Raw genomic sequence first — 15,919 nt, 5'->3', positions numbered from 1 at the left:
AATACCATTCAGAACATAGGCATGGGCAAGAACTTCATGTCGAAAACACCAAAAGCAATGGCAACAAAAGCCAAAATTGACAAATGGGATCTAATTAAACTCAAGAGCTTCTGCACAGCAAAAGAAACTACCATCAGAGTGAACAGGCAACCTACAGAATGGGAAAAATTTTTGCAATCTACTCATCTGACAAAGGGCTAATAGCCAGAATCTATAATGAACTCAAACAAATTTACAAGAAAAAGACAAACAACCCCATCAAAAAGTGGGCAAAGGATATGAACAGACATTTCTCAAAAGAAGACATTTAAGCAGCCAAAAGACACATGAAAAAACACTCATCATCACTGGCAATCAGAGAAATGCAAATCAAAACCACAATGAGATACCATCTCATGCCAGTTAGAATGGCGATCATTAAAAAGTCAGGAAACAGCAGGTACTGGAGAGGATGTGGAGAAATAGGAACTTTTACACTGTTGGTGGGACGCAAACTAGTTCAACCATTGTGGAAGTCAGTGTGGTGATTCTTCAAGGATCTAGAACTGGAAATACCATTTGACCCAGCCATCCCATTACTGGGTATATACCCAAAGGATTATAAATGATGCTGCTATAAAGACACATGCACACGTATGTTTATTGTGGCACTATTCACAATAGCAAAGACTTGGAACCAGCCCAAATGTCCAACAATGATAGACTGGATTAAGAAAATGTGGCACATATACACCATGGAATACTATGCAGCCATAAAAAATGATGAGTTCATGTCCTTTGTAAGGACATGGATGAAGCTGGAAACCATCATTCTCAGCAAACTATTGCAAGGACAAAAAACCAAACACCGCATGTTCTCACTCATAGGTGGGAATTGAACAATGAGAACACATGGACACAGGAAGGGGAACATCACACACGGGGATCTGTTGTGGGGTTGGGGGAGGGGGGAAGGATAGCATTAGGAGGTATACCTAATGTTAAATGATGAGTTAATGGGTGCAGCACACCAACATGGCACATGTATACATATGTAACTCACCTGCACATTATGCACATGTACCCTAAAACTTAAGGTATAATAAAAAAAAAAGAAAGTGTCTCAAAAAAAAAAAGAAGAAGAAGAAAAGAGATTTATCCAGAATGAGAACTAAGCCTTCATATTTAAAAACACTGAGGTTCAGGGTTGTTTGTTACCACAGCATAATCTGGTCTATTTTTACAAATATAAAGAGACATTTTTTGTATCTAGACTACTAAAATATTGTTCAACATGTTTCTTTGTGTACTTTTGTAAAAACTTTAAGAGACCTAATTTAACAGAGAAAAAGAATAGTTATTAACAGTATTTAAAACATGACCTAAATTAGTACAATTATTAATATTAGCATCTGCTCATTTTTAATAATGACAACAATGCTACTTTCATCTGTAAGGGGATTTCATTCTTTTATGAACACTTCTTTCTGATTTCAGAAGTAAAATATGTTCATTGATAAAAATATGAAAATGCACAAAAAGCAGAAATAGAATTTTAAATTACCCATAATACCTAAACTCAAGGATAACCACTATTAATTTTTTACATATAAACTTCCAGTCTTTAGAGTAGGGTTCACATTTTCAATGCAGCTTTACTTCTACTTTACTTAACAATGTTTTGTCAATATTTCTCTGTATCATTAAATATTCTTATTCATCATTTTAATGGATGAATGGTATTCCATCACATTGATGCATAATGATCTGTTAAATTAACTCCCTACCATTGAATATTTAATGGTTTCTACTTATTTTTTGCAAAATAATATTTGCCTACATCTATAATAATTTTCTCAAAACCAATTTTTAGAAATTCAACTGCTGCATCAAATAGAACGTAAAATTTACAGGTTTTGACATTGTTTGCCAAATCACACTTCAATAATGTAAGTATATTTCATAGTCCATCCAGCATTATATGAGAATATTTATTTCTTACATTCTACTAACATTGGAAATCCACCGGCATTGTATCAAAGATGACAATCAGTTTCAAATTTATGTTCAAATTGTATGCATTCAAATATATTCCTCTTTCCCTTTGTGTTTTCTTTCTTTGTTAAAAATGTCTTTCAAACTCCAAAAATATGTTTACCTACATTTTATTATAGATCTTTTATTGTTTTATTTGTTAATATTTCTTTAAATAAGCCATCTGGATTTTTTGTTTTCTGTTTGTGTAATATGAAAACATATTTAACTTAATTTGTTGTTTTACTAAGTAGTCGTTTTTTTCCTAAGCCATCTAGTGGATAAACTATTCATTCTCTGTGTGTATTTGGGTCTGCTTCTTGGCTTGTATCAATTCCATAGTGTTTCAATTATCGAGACTTTCTTAGTATTTTTCTTATCATCTAAACAAGCACACACAGGCAGGTAGGTGTGCATATATACACACACACACACATTGAGGACAGTCATTATTTTTCCTTTTTGAATTACCTTTCAATTCTTCAGAGTGTTTTAATGTCTAGAAATTTTGAGCATTTCATGTCAGGGGCAGCACCGGACCTGATGCAGGAAGATCTGTCTGGCAGTGGAAGAAGCTTCAGATGAATTCTGCAAGGCAGACGACAATATGATCAGGGTTAGCAGATGGAACTTCTTCTCAAGAAAGTTTCACTCTTTCTATCAAAAAATATGTCTTTAGTTTCTTTTTTTTCTTTTTTTTTATTTTTTTGAGATGGAGTTTTGCTCTTGTTGCCTAGGCTGAAGTACAATGGTGCGATCTCAGCTCACTGCAACCTCCTCCACCTCCCAGCTTCAAGCGATTCTCCTGCCTCAGTCTCCCGAGTAGCTGGGACTACAGGTGCAGGTTACCACACCCAGCTAATTTTTGTATTTTTAGTAGAGACGGGGTTTGACCATATTGGACAGGATGATCTTGAACTCCTGACCTCATGATCTGCCCACCTTGGGCTCCCAAAGTGCTGGGATTAGAGACGTGAGCTACCATGCCCGGCTGTCTTTAGTTTCTTAATATTTACATGTGCTGTGAACAAGACACTGTCCATCATTCCCACGTTAGAAGGGAAGAAATAAACAGAGGCAATTGTCATACATTGTGATGAACTGCTCCAGTAAAAGTGAGTTCAGGGCTTCTGCCTAAGAACACGGACCTTTAACAAGCCTGGATTAGATAACTGCAAATATTCAGGTCACACTTTGGGATGCCACAGAGAAACTACAGTGTAAACCTCTGTCCCTTCTCCAAAAAGATCAGGATTTTCCAAACACCAAGTCCTATAGTAGGGCAGCAGGTCTAGATTCTGAAGGATGCCAGTTAACCATGCCCTGCAACCATTGATTTTATTAGGCATGCACCACTACAAAATATAAATACTAAATAATTTACTTAAAGCATTTTTGTTGGAAATAGCATGCATGATTAATTTTGTCCTTGATGTGAGATGAAAGCTGAATTGTTTCTATCTAATTGGCATTTCCCTTCAACAGCTTATTTTCATTAGTAACCACTTGTCATTGCTTTTCTTGATGCAAAGTAAACATCATAATGATTCAGAATGTTTTTAGGCTTTGGATGAGATTTTCTGCTTCTGACTCCAAATAGAGACAATTTCATAGACAGCCCCGTAAGGAATATGAACTAGGACTGTGATATTCACAAAGCGGTCAGCTGACTGGTTTCCCTCAAGAACTTATCAGAAATACAAAAACTCAGACCCCAACTCAGACCTACTATATTAGAATTTTCACTGTGACAGAAAAACCCCAATGATTGTGTGCACATAAAATACAAGAAGCTCTGACCTAGGAGACATGGGGGAGACTCAGAGCCCACATATCTCTCTCCCCTCCTTACTCCATCATGATGTATTTGGGGCTTAACCATTGCATGTGTGATGTTCGACACAGACAAAGGGTTGGATCTAAGAAATAGTATTTTTTTCCTTTTTTTTTTTTTCTTTTTTTTTGAGACTGAGTCTCACTCTGTCACCCAGGCTGTAGTGCAGTGGCACGATCTCGGCTCACTGCAAGCTCCACCTCCCAGGTTCACGCCATTCTCCTGCTTCAGCCTCTCGAGTAGCTGGGACTACAGGCACCCGCCACCATGCCCAGCTAATTTTTTGTATTTTTTTTCTTTTTTTTTTTGTTATTATTATACTTTAAGTTTTAGGGTACATGTGCACAATGTGCAGGTTAGTTACATATGTATACATGTGCCATGCTGGTGTGCTGCACCCATTAACTCACCATTTAGCATTAGGTATATCTCCTAATGCTATCCCTCCCCCCTCCCCCCACCCCACGGAATACTATGCAGCCATAAAAAATGATGAGTTCATGTCCTTTGTAGGGACATGGATGAAACTGGAAATCATCATTCTCAGTAAACTATCGCAAGGACAAAAAACCAAACACCACATGTTCTCATAGATGCAAATTGAACAATGAGAACACATGGACACAGGAAGGGGAACATCACATATTTTGTATTTTTAGTAGAGACAGGGTTTCACCATGTCAGCCAGGATGGTCTTGATCTCCTGACCTCATGATCCGCCCGCCTCAGCCTCCCAAAGTGCTGGGATTACAGGTGTGAGCCACGGTGCCCAGCCAAGAAACAGTAATTTTTTTTAAACTCACTCTTAGTTTCGCCTGAGCTTGTGTCTGCTTAAACACTGTTGCTAGGATGTCCCTTCAGGGCAGAAACCAACTAAGGTCAAATTCTGTTTTTAGTATGAAAAATTTAAAAGAAATGTCCAACATTGGGTATGTGCTTTAAAAAAAAGTGGCGGGGGGTGCTTGTTTGAGTCTTTCAGGTAATAGACTACTCTCCAGCTGTATAAAAAAATGTTATAGGAGATGAATATTCAGTAAATGGCATTCACACTGTAGTGGGATGCTTTGTGAGAGACACTTTTGCTTCTCTCTCATGTTTATGGAATTCTAGAATTCCAGGATTGACAGTCTTCAAAGATTTTCTGGATCTCACCTCTACTTTCTACTCTGCTTGAACACCTCTGATGATGGGGGACTCATTACCTATAGAAAGGCAGTCCCTTCCATTTTATGGAAGTACAAATGGTTAGAGAGCTCTTTGCTCCTTTGACTTCAAAAATATGCTTCTCTGTAGTTTATTTCCTGTGATCTGGGATCTTGGCCTTTGTAATTCATGGAATAACTTCATCCTCCTCTTCATAAACTAGTCCCTCAAAATCTGAAGTTACTTACCATGCTTTCTCTTCTCCAAATTCAGCATCCCCATATACTATAGATTATAAGGAGTAAGAAAGGAAAATTAACTACAATTCGAAGTCAACAACAATTTCTTATGATTTAGACTTCCCTGGCCTGACTACTTTCCCCTGGGTATACTTCAGTTTCTGTCCAAGCACATCCATGTATTAATACTTTCATTCATTTATTCAGCAAATATTTACTGAATCATTGATTGCTTATTGAAAGTGAGGCACTATTCCAACCACTGGAGATACAGTGATGAATATAATCAACAAAATTCGAGTCCTTGTGGAGTTTATATTCTAGCTGTAGAAATAAATAATAAAAATTGCTATGGAGAAAAATGAAGCTGCAAAGAAGGAATAAAGAATATTTCATGCAGACTAATCATAAAAGCCAATATTTGAGCAGAGGCCTGAAGAAAGTAAGAAAGCAATCCATGTGGGTGTGGGAAAGAGCATTCCAGGGAGAGGAAACAGCAAGTGGAAAGGCTCCAAGGAGAGAATACACATGGTGTGGTCTTGGGACAGCAAAGAAGCCACCGGAGCTGGGGCTAAGTCACCTCAGAGGCGAGGAGGCAGAGGCTGATTATACAGAGACTTGTAAACCATTGAAAGGACCTTGGAGTATTTTCTCTGAGTGAAATGGAAAGCCACTGGTACATTATAAGCAAATGAACAACATAATCTGACTTAGTGCTAGATAGCCCCTCTGGCTACTGTGTAGAGAATAACTGGGCAGGGTAGAGAGGCAAAGAGGGATTGGGGGTTTGCAGGAAAAGCAAGGAGACCATTGAGGACACTATGGCAATAAGCTGGGAGGAAAATAGTGGCTTAGACGAGAGTGGTAATGCTGGAGAGTGCTAATACTGCTGTGAGCCAAAGCCATTCCACAAGCAATCTTTCTGTTCTCAGTTCTGGTTTTCGTGGGACTCTCATTCAATGCAACCTATAATCTTTGGAACTTAATGCAGGGAATATGTGAATCCATAACTCCACCAAGCTCTAGTGATTTCTCCAAAGAAATGCTTGCGCTCTCAATTCCAAAACTCTCTCTCTGCCTAACCTTCTAAAATTTCCTAGAATACCTCAAATTCTTCCTGGATACTGTTCTAGCATCTGGTGATATGGGATTACTGGATCCAAATGCATGCCATTTGCAACAGCCAGCCCAGAAGAGCAGACACTGGCAGGGTATTATCCATGTTCCCTCTGAACTCACAATTCTTTGAACGTTGATTGCTGCCTAAGACAAGCACCTATGACTTCTCCCCTACTGGATTTAGAGGACTCAGCCCAGGAGTGGTGTAGGCCAGAAGGACAAGGAATATACCATTTCCAGGGGCAGTGCTTTTAATGATGAAAGTTGGAGAATAATACCCCAGGCTACTTTACCCCTTGGGTGGAACCAACTGAGGCATATTCTGCACTGTCTCTCAGAGGTGCTTGTCAGAAATTACCCATAGTTGCCCACAGGGGTAACCTGCTCATTAACACTTACTATATTGGTTCTTTTTCCTTTTCCACCTCATTTCCTCATTCCTCCTCTAGTGTTTCTTGGCACCATGTTCAAAATAAGTTATGTGATTCAAATCCCCACCTGCTTTTGGGGGAACCCGACCCAAGACAAGTAGTACAAAGAGAATAGTAGAGAGCCACTCCTCTTAGCAATGCAGTGGGCAGACTTTTCTGAAGGCAGTGAGCTATCTCAGTTAATTCAGTCAGTCACAGATCAAACTCCTTGTTCTACTCTGTTCCCCATTCTCACTACTGCACTTGAATAGCATTTAAAGTTTTTTTAAAGAATATTATTAACAAAGGAGTAATTATTTCTCATTTTAAAGAGCGGAGAGGCAGATGACATAAGCAAGATAACAGAATAGAAAGTCCAGGATGTTCCCTTTCCCCACAGAGAAACCAGTTCAACCACACATGGACCAATTCCCTTTGTAAGAAATCCGTAGAAACTGAGAGGCCCCTGCACCCCAGGTCAGGGCAAAACCAACTGCATCGAAGTCAGTAAGAAAATTTGTGGCACCCACTTGCCACAACCCCTCACTTGCCATTGAGCCCCATAGCTCGATGTAGTGCAATTGGAGGAAAACTGTCCATTTCTGGCTTCTCCTTGGAGGAAGCAGGAGAAGACTAAAATATGCATCCAATGTGCAGGATTTTTAGGTGTTGCCTGAAGGACTGGTTTCTGTCTCTCTTGTCTCAGAGTGCTGATGTGACCCAGCATACTCCAGATCACAGAAGATCACTGCAAATGAAAAAGAACTGGGTGGCTTGCTTAAAAGTCAGAGACCCTGAAATACCACAAAGAGAGATCAAAGATGCAAGAAATTAAGAGGTCCTGAAAAAAAGAAGAAAAGCTGGCAAATGCCTCTAATTGAGAATGTACTTGAACAAATCCAGAAAAGATGCATCCACAGAAAAAGTTTGAGAGGCCTCTGGAATCTTTAGCCAGGCTGAATAGGAAAGGTCTTTCCCTGTCTAAAGCCATTCTATAAAGACTGAAATAAGTGACTGTCTTTTTTTTAATGTGCAAATCCCAGCACAAAGTTACAAGGCACATGAAGAAATAGGAAAGCATGGCCCAATCAAAGAATCAAAATAAATCTATGGAAACCAACCCTGAAGAAATGAAAGCCTGTAAGATACTTGACAAAGAATCAAAAAATAACAGCCATAAAGATGCTTAGTGAGCTCAGAAAAAATCAAAATTAGAACTTCAGCAAAAAAAGGAAACATAGAAAAAAGTCAATTAGAAATTCTGGTGCTGAAAAACACAATAATTGAACCAAAACATTTACTAGAGTGGTCCAACAGCAGACTTGATGAAGCAGAAGAAAAAAAATCAGTGAACTTGAAGAAAAGTCATTTGAAATTATTCAGTAAGAGGAGTAAAAAGACAAAAGAATAAAAAGCATGAAGAAAGCCTAGGAGACTTACAGATAACCAAGAAGAAATGGATAAATTCCTAAAGACATACAAGTATCAAGAGTGAATCATTAAAAAAATAGAAAATCTGAATGTACTAGTGATGAAAAAGAAGATTGAATCCACATTCAAAAACCTCCCAGAAAAGAAAAGCTCAAGACTAGAGGGCTTTGCTGGTCAATTCTACCAAACTTTTAAAGAAGAACTAATGTCAATCTTTCTCAAACTCTTCCAAAAAATTGAAAAGGAGGGAATACTTCCAAACTCATTTTGTGCAGTCAACATTATCCTAATACCAAAGCCAGACAGACACTATAAAAAAAGAAAGCTGTAACCAATATCTCTGATACATATAAATTTTTAAATCTTCAACAAAACACTACCAAACTTAATTGAACAACAAATTGAAACTATTATATATCACATTCAAGCAGGATTTATCCCTGAGATGCAAGCATGGCTCAATGTATTAATCTATCTATATGATATGTCACATTAACAGAAGAATAAAAATCATACGATCATCTCAATAGACACCAAAAAAGCATTTGACAAAATTCAGCACCACTTTATAATAAAAACACTCAACAAACAAGGAGTAGAAGAAAATTACCTCAACATGATCAAGATCATATATGAAAAAGAAAAAATGGAGCTAGCACCAAACTCAAAGGTGAAGAACTGAAAGTTTTCCTCTAAGATCAGAAACAAGCCAAGGATGTCCAATCTCACCACTTTTACTCGCCATGGAACTGGAAGTCCTAGCTAGAGAAATTTGTCAAGAAAAATAAATTAAACTTACCCAAATCAAGAAAAGAATAAGTAAAATTATCTCTGTTTGCAGATGTATATGTAGAAAATCCTAAAGTTCTTTTAGTTTCTGAAAAAAAAAAATCCTGTTGAATAAACAAATTCAACAAGGTGGCAGGTTTCAAAATTAACATAAAAAGTTGGTTATGGTTCTATACCCTAAAAATTAACAATCCAAAAAAAGAAGTTAAGGAAAATAATCCCATTTATAATAACATCAAAAAAATAGTTTGAAATAAATTTAACTAAGTTGGCCAGAGACTGGTACACTGAATGCTGCAAAACACTGGTGAATGAAATTAAAGAAGACACAAATAAATGAAAAGACATCTCATGTTCATGAATTGAAAGATTCAGTACTGTAATGTGCACATTACCCAAAGTGATCTTATAGATTCAATGCAATTCCTATCAAAATCCCAGACTTTTTCACATAAAGAGAAATAATAACCCTAATATCTATAGGGAACCACAAAGTACCCCCCAAAAGCCAAAACAACTGTGAGAAAGAGCAAAGCTGGAAGTCTCGTACTTCCTGACTTCAAATTATATCACAAAGCCACAGTAATCAAAACAGTATAGTACTGGCATAGAGATGAACCTATAGATTAATGGAACAGGAAAAATACCCTAGAAATAAACTTATGCACATTTAGTCAACTTATCTTCAACAAGGATGCCAAGAATACATCATGGGGAAATACATCTCTCCAACAGATGGTGCTGGGAAAACTGCACATTTAGTTGTAAAAGAATAAAATAGAACCTTTATTTTACACCACACACAAAAGTCAACTCAAAATTCACTATAAAATTAAATGTAAAATCTGAAACTATACAACAACTACAAGAAAACATAAGAGAAGAGCACTATAACTTTTTTTCCCATGATTTCTTGAATATAACATCAAAAGCACAGGACACAAAAGCAAAAATAGACAAAAGGGATGACTTTGAAAACCTTAAAACTTTCTGCATAGCAAATAAAACAATCAACAGGATGAAAAGCAACCTATGAATTGGAAAAAAATATTTCCAAATCATATATCTGATAAGGGGTTAATTTCTAAAATATATAAGAAACTCCTACAACCAATTGCAAAATAAGTAACTCAATTTAAAAATGGGCAAAGAGCTTAATTAAATAGACATTTCTTTGAAGGAGCCATGCAAATGGCCACTAGGTATACGAAAAGATGCTCAGCCTCACTAACTATCAGGGAAATTCAAATCAAAACCACAATGAGGCCGGGCACTGTGGCTCACACCTGTAATCCCAGCACTTTGGGAGGCCGAGGCAGGTGGATCATTTGAGGTCAGGAGTTTGAAACAAGCCTGGCCAACATAATGAAACCCCATCTCTACTAAAAATTAGCCAGACATGGTGGCGGGCACCTGTAATCCCAGCTACTCAGGAGGCTGAGGCAGGAGAATCACTTGAACCTGGGAGGCAGAGATTACAGTGACCCAAGATCACACCACTGAACTCCAGCCTGTACAACAGAGTGAAACTCTATCTCAAAAAAAAAAACATACAATGAGATATCATCATATCCCTCACATCTGTTAGGATGGTCATTATTTAAAAAAAAAAAAAAACCCAAAAACCAGAAAATATCAAGTATTGGTGAGGTAATGAGGATGTAGAGAGATTGGAACCCTTGCACACCATTGGGGAGAAGGATACAGGCACTCTATGGAAAATAGTACAGAAGTTCTTAGAAAAATCTGAAAATAAGAATACCATATGATCCATCTGTCTCATTTCTAGGTATGTATCCAAAATAATTTAAAGCAGGATCTCAAAGAGATATTTGAACTCCCATGTTCATTGTGGCATTATTCACACCAATCAAGATGGGAAACAACCTAAATGTCTGTCAACAGATGAATGGATAAAGAAATATGTGATATATATACACAATGGAATATTACTTAGTCTTTTAAAAGAAAATCCCATGATTTGTTTCAGCATGGATAAACTTTGAGAACATTATGCTAAGTGAAATAAACCAGTCACAGAAGGACAAATACTTCAATTTTCCACTTACATGAAGTATCTAAAGTAGTCAAACTCATAGAAGCAGAAAGTAGAATGATGGCTGCCCTGCTGTGGATGGGGAAAGTGAGGTATTATTTATTAATACAGTTTTAGTCATGCAAGACAAAAAGTTGTGGAGATCTGCTGTACAACAATGCATATATAGGCCTGGCGTGGTGGCTCACGCCTGTAATCCCAGCACTTTGGGAGGCTGAGGCGGGCAGATCACTTGAGGTCAGGAGTTTGAGACTAGCCTGGCCAACATGGTGAAACCCCATCTCTACTAAAAATACAAAAATTAGCCGGGCATGGTGGCAGGTGCCTGTAATCCCAGCTACTCAGGAGGCTGAGGCAGGAGAATCATCTGAACCCAGGAGGCGGAAGTTGCAGTGAATAGAGATCATGCCACTGCACTCTACCCTGGGCCACAAGAGCAAAACTCCATCTAAAAAAAAAATCCACATATAGTAAATACTGTAATACTGTACTATCCACTTACAAATTTGTTAAGAGGGTAGATCTCATGTGTTTTTTACAATTAAAAAAAAGAAATTATGCCAGCAAGACTCACATACCTATGCATCGAAATGTACAGTCAACGAATTACAATTGGATAAACCATTTTGGATAAGGCCTGCACCTTCAACCTAGAATGACTACCACTTTGTCTCAGTGTTATCACTGACCAGCTGTGTAACCATGGGCAACTTTCTTGCCTACTCTGGGCTTCAGTTTCCTCAGTAAAATGACTAAAAGAAATTAACTCTAAAGTTGATCCTAACAAAGTTTTATGACCCTGAGTTTCTGGTTTACTCAGCGTAACCTTCATGATAAGAAGCAAAGTTATCAACCAACTGTCCTTAGACAGATCTAATTTTACATTTTCATGTAGCTCATTGAGGTAATTTCTTCCCTAATCTATTCCTTTGTGCTGAACTTTTTTAAGTTTGACACTCTAGATATCCGTGTGCCTCAAGCAAAACAGTTGACAGAAAGCCATGAACCCATCATGCCCTGATTCATAGGAAGTAATTACTAATAATCCTGATTCTGGTTCATAGTTTGCTTCTCAGTAATTACAGCTGCAGTTGAATGCTTTTAGCATTAACCATCAGCCCAGAGTTGCAGCTCCCTCCTCATGTCAGGGAAATGGAACTGTGAGTACCTTTCAAAGCAAGGTTTGCTGCTTTTTTGCCTGGAACACTTTTTAATTGGGTATCATTTGGAAACTTCTAAATCCCATCTTAGAGTTTCTGGTCACTGTGTTACTTATTGAAGCCCTAAAAGCTAGTTACGAGGCATGCCTCAACAGTGCGAATGTCAAAGCAAAAATTACGATCATCTCTGCTTTCTTCCGAGAATGAAAAGAGCCATCATCTTGACCTTTTTTTCAATATGCTAAAAGAAATCTAAGATAACAAATCTGTATGAGAAAGTACTTACGAATTTGGGATTGAAATTGCACTTCTAATTTAAGAGTTTTCCATCTAGTTAGGAGGGTGTAAAATTGTTAGGTTGTTCAGAAACCCACAGACCATGGAAATGTACAATTTTGGTGTATCCACCCAAGTGCCTGACTAGAAACTTTAGTCATCTTTACCTTCGCCCTCTCTTCCCCACCCACATCTAATGAGTCAACAAACTCAACCCATTCTACTTTTCTAATGATTTTGGAATTTACTCCCCCACTTCCACCCCCATTACTGCTGAAAAGGCAATTAAAGATCTCATTACTTCTTAAGTGGGTGAGTGGTTGGCTTGATCCCAGCCCCTCTCCACCTCAGGACTCTCCTACACGGACACAAGAGATGGCTTTACTAAAGCACAAATTGGAGGCTGATTTTCTACGTATAAATACATGACGGCTCCCTGGGGCATAAATGAGTCAAAGCCTTAGTTTGGTACTTCCTACTTCTTTAGCTTCTTCTCTTAGACGTCCACTTCATCACTTCCAGCTGTCTAAATCCCACCCACAAGACTTACTATTTGTCATCCCTTGAATTCCAAAATGCTCCGTGCACTTGCAAATATTTCTGTTAGCTCTTTTCTTTGCCAAGAATTCCCAACTTTATATACTGAAATCTTACTTATCTTTGAATATGAAGCTCACCCATCAATTTCTGTGAAACTTCGCACAACTCTTTTAGAACAGCTCAATTGTCTTTCCTACATGCTTCCCTAGAACATTTATTTATTCACCCATTCATTTTTTTTTTTTCATTCACCAAATCTTTAAGAAGCAACTAAATTCTGGAGATACTGACTCCTGCCCTTGGGAAGCCTACCTTCTTATAGACTATTTCTACCACACGGATGCTAGCTCATAGTCTTTTTACCCATATTTTAATCAGTTTCCTGTTTCCTTCATTGGACCACAAACTCCTTGAAGGAAAGAGATTATGTTTTATTCAGTGCCCAGAACAATGAGTGATTTTCAACTAATATCTATTGAATTTTACTTAAACTGGCTTATCTCTTGAGTATGTATGTACAAATATGTATTTGTATTCAAACCAAGAAACTTACAATACCTTGTACTTTGGTAGCTGTGCACTGTCCTAGACATCATCTATATGTCACTATCTAGCTTAAAACAAAACAGATGCTGGTACAAACATCTCACCAGCATTAGTGGAGGTAATGAATAAGAAGCACTTGTCACAGTGACTGGCATCTGAAATTGCTAAAAAAAACACAAATCTCTCTTCAGCTTAATTTGAGTAGCCTTAACATTTTTTAAGATTCAAAATAAGCTGGTCTTTGTTTAAGTTTGATGGACTTTTCAAGTAAGAATGTCTAACAAAGCAAGAATTTTCATCCAACCCATTTCCCCAAAGGGTTTACCATGCAATCAGTAATAGTAGAGGCATTTGCAAAGAAGAGTAGAAAAAGGTGAATATTTGAATTTCTGTAAGAGATCTGGGTTTCAGGACCAGCTCTGACATGAATAACTTCTGGAAAATCACCTCATTTCTCCGTTACTTAGTTTTCTTATCTGTCAGGGATGGGGACATCAATAACACTTTTACTTCCCTTGAAGAGTTTTGTGGATAAAAATATAATAACTATAAAATTAGCCTGAAAAATAAAGGTAAAAGCTTATCAAATGTGAGGTAGTATCTGTAATAGTAAAAACTTATGAAATGCTCTCATGACTGAACCATCTCTGAGGGATGTCCCCAAGCACATATAAGGCTGTTTGGTAAATTGATACACATATGGTCAGGGATTTAGTGGCAAGAGATAATAAATCCTCCCCAGGTCCTCTTGGGGCAGATAAGAAACAAGTATAGCCAACCCTCAGTGACCTGTGATAACAAGGCCAGGGATGATACGGATAAAGGGATTTCGCAGATTATCCAAAAATATAACTTTTCCCAATTACAACCTCTAAACTTTTGCAGAAATTCCTTAAAAAGAGCCAAATTACTTTCACCTGGACTCATAACCTACATGAGTTTCACCACCAGTTCCTAACCCTTCCCATGCCTAGATACAGCTGCAAAAAAAAAAACAAAACAAGAATGAGTAAGTCTGCTGGGGCAGCTGCCATACCTAATGCTGAGCTACCCGTGAGAACTCAGTACATTTTATTTTCAGAGACCTATGAGGTGCTGGCCCTGTCTATATTTTCCTGGCACAAGGAAAAAGCAACCTAGGGCCTGCCAACCCAGAAAATTCTGTAAGTGACCTCAAACCATGGTAATTTCCCCAAGCCACCTGAAGGAGCTTGTCCCTTCAACTGATCCCTTGGCAGCAATGAAATCAGGTCTTGGATAATTCCTAGTCCAGAACTTTTCTGCAGATTTCCAAAGCTGGGGCAGGAAATGGCTTAGAAATGAACAAATTTGTTATGTGAATTATTCAACAATTCTTTCCCTGACAACCCCATGAGGGAGCTGCTTTCCTGTCATTTCTCATTATGAAAGCTTTTCTTTCCCTTCTTTTTGCTGCTTTTCCTGAAATATTGGCAAGATAATTCAAAAACACTGTGAAAAGCACCTTGGGAACGACCATCTGCAAAACAGCAGCTCCATAGGTTACATGCAGCTTAATCTTACCTAGGAACTCAAGAACAAAATGTAGGCAGGTTAAAAAGCAAGAAATCATTGATACCATCTCAATGGGAATTAGAGCAACATTGAGAAAAATGAACTAGCGATGACACCTACTTTAAGTGGCTTGCATTCTCATTCACTCACTGATTCAATGAATGTTTGTTGAGTGTTTGCTCATGCCAGACACTCCAAAGAGTACATTTGGGTTCGGTCTGTCCAGTTTCTAGAATACTATCAGTAACTGCAGCATGCAATTCTCCTCCAAATCTGTCCATTTTGCATTTATGCCAGTGAAATAAGTAAATAGAGAGAGCGCAAGGTAGGATGACAGCCATCCCAGTTTGCCCAGAACTAAGGGAGTCCCGGGGACATAGGACTTTCCGGGTTTTTTTTTGTTTTTTATTTTTGTCCAGACCAGAATGCAGTGGCATGATCATGACTCCATGTAGCCTCAACCTTTTGACCTCCCAGGCTCAAGTGATCCCCCTGCCTCAGCCTCCTAAGTAGCTAGGACCATAGGTGTGCACTACCACACACAGCTAATTTTTTAATTTTTTTGTGAGGACAATGTCTTACTGTATTGTCCAGGCTGGTCTTAAACTCCACGGCTCAAGCGATCCTCCAGCCTCAGTCTCCCAAAGTGCTGGGATTGTAGGCATGTGCCAGCATGCCCTGCTTCAGTTTTCAAACTGAGAAAGTCCTGGGAAAATAGGGATAAGTTGGATTTGACCTTTGACAATCTTTTGTGTGACCTTTGATGATTTTTTTACATCCTTAGGCCTCAGTTTCCACATCTGTAGAATAAAGGCACAAGAATAGATTAT

At 38.1% G+C, this 15,919-nt stretch overlaps 1 long non-coding RNA gene across 1 annotated transcript in view; it reads right to left on the bottom strand.

Annotated features, from left to right (window-relative positions):
- Positions 1-12,856, bottom strand: part of LOC129035699 (uncharacterized) — a 70,288-nt gene extending 57,432 nt beyond the window's left edge. Inside the window, exons 1-2 of the long non-coding RNA XR_008502293.1 lie at positions 12,772-12,856; positions 2,485-2,601 (exon numbers count right to left, since the gene is read on the bottom strand). This is a non-coding gene — a long non-coding RNA (uncharacterized LOC129035699). The remainder of the gene's footprint in view (positions 1-2,484; positions 2,602-12,771) is intronic.
- Between the last annotated feature and the right edge of the window lie 3,063 nt (positions 12,857-15,919).

The sequence above is a fragment of the Pongo pygmaeus genome, chromosome 3, assembly GCF_028885625.2.
Source record: "Pongo pygmaeus isolate AG05252 chromosome 3, NHGRI_mPonPyg2-v2.0_pri, whole genome shotgun sequence".
NCBI lineage: Eukaryota > Metazoa > Chordata > Mammalia > Primates > Hominidae > Pongo > Pongo pygmaeus.
Note: the sequence above shows the minus strand (reverse complement) of the source record. Positions and strands in the feature narration are given on the sequence as shown.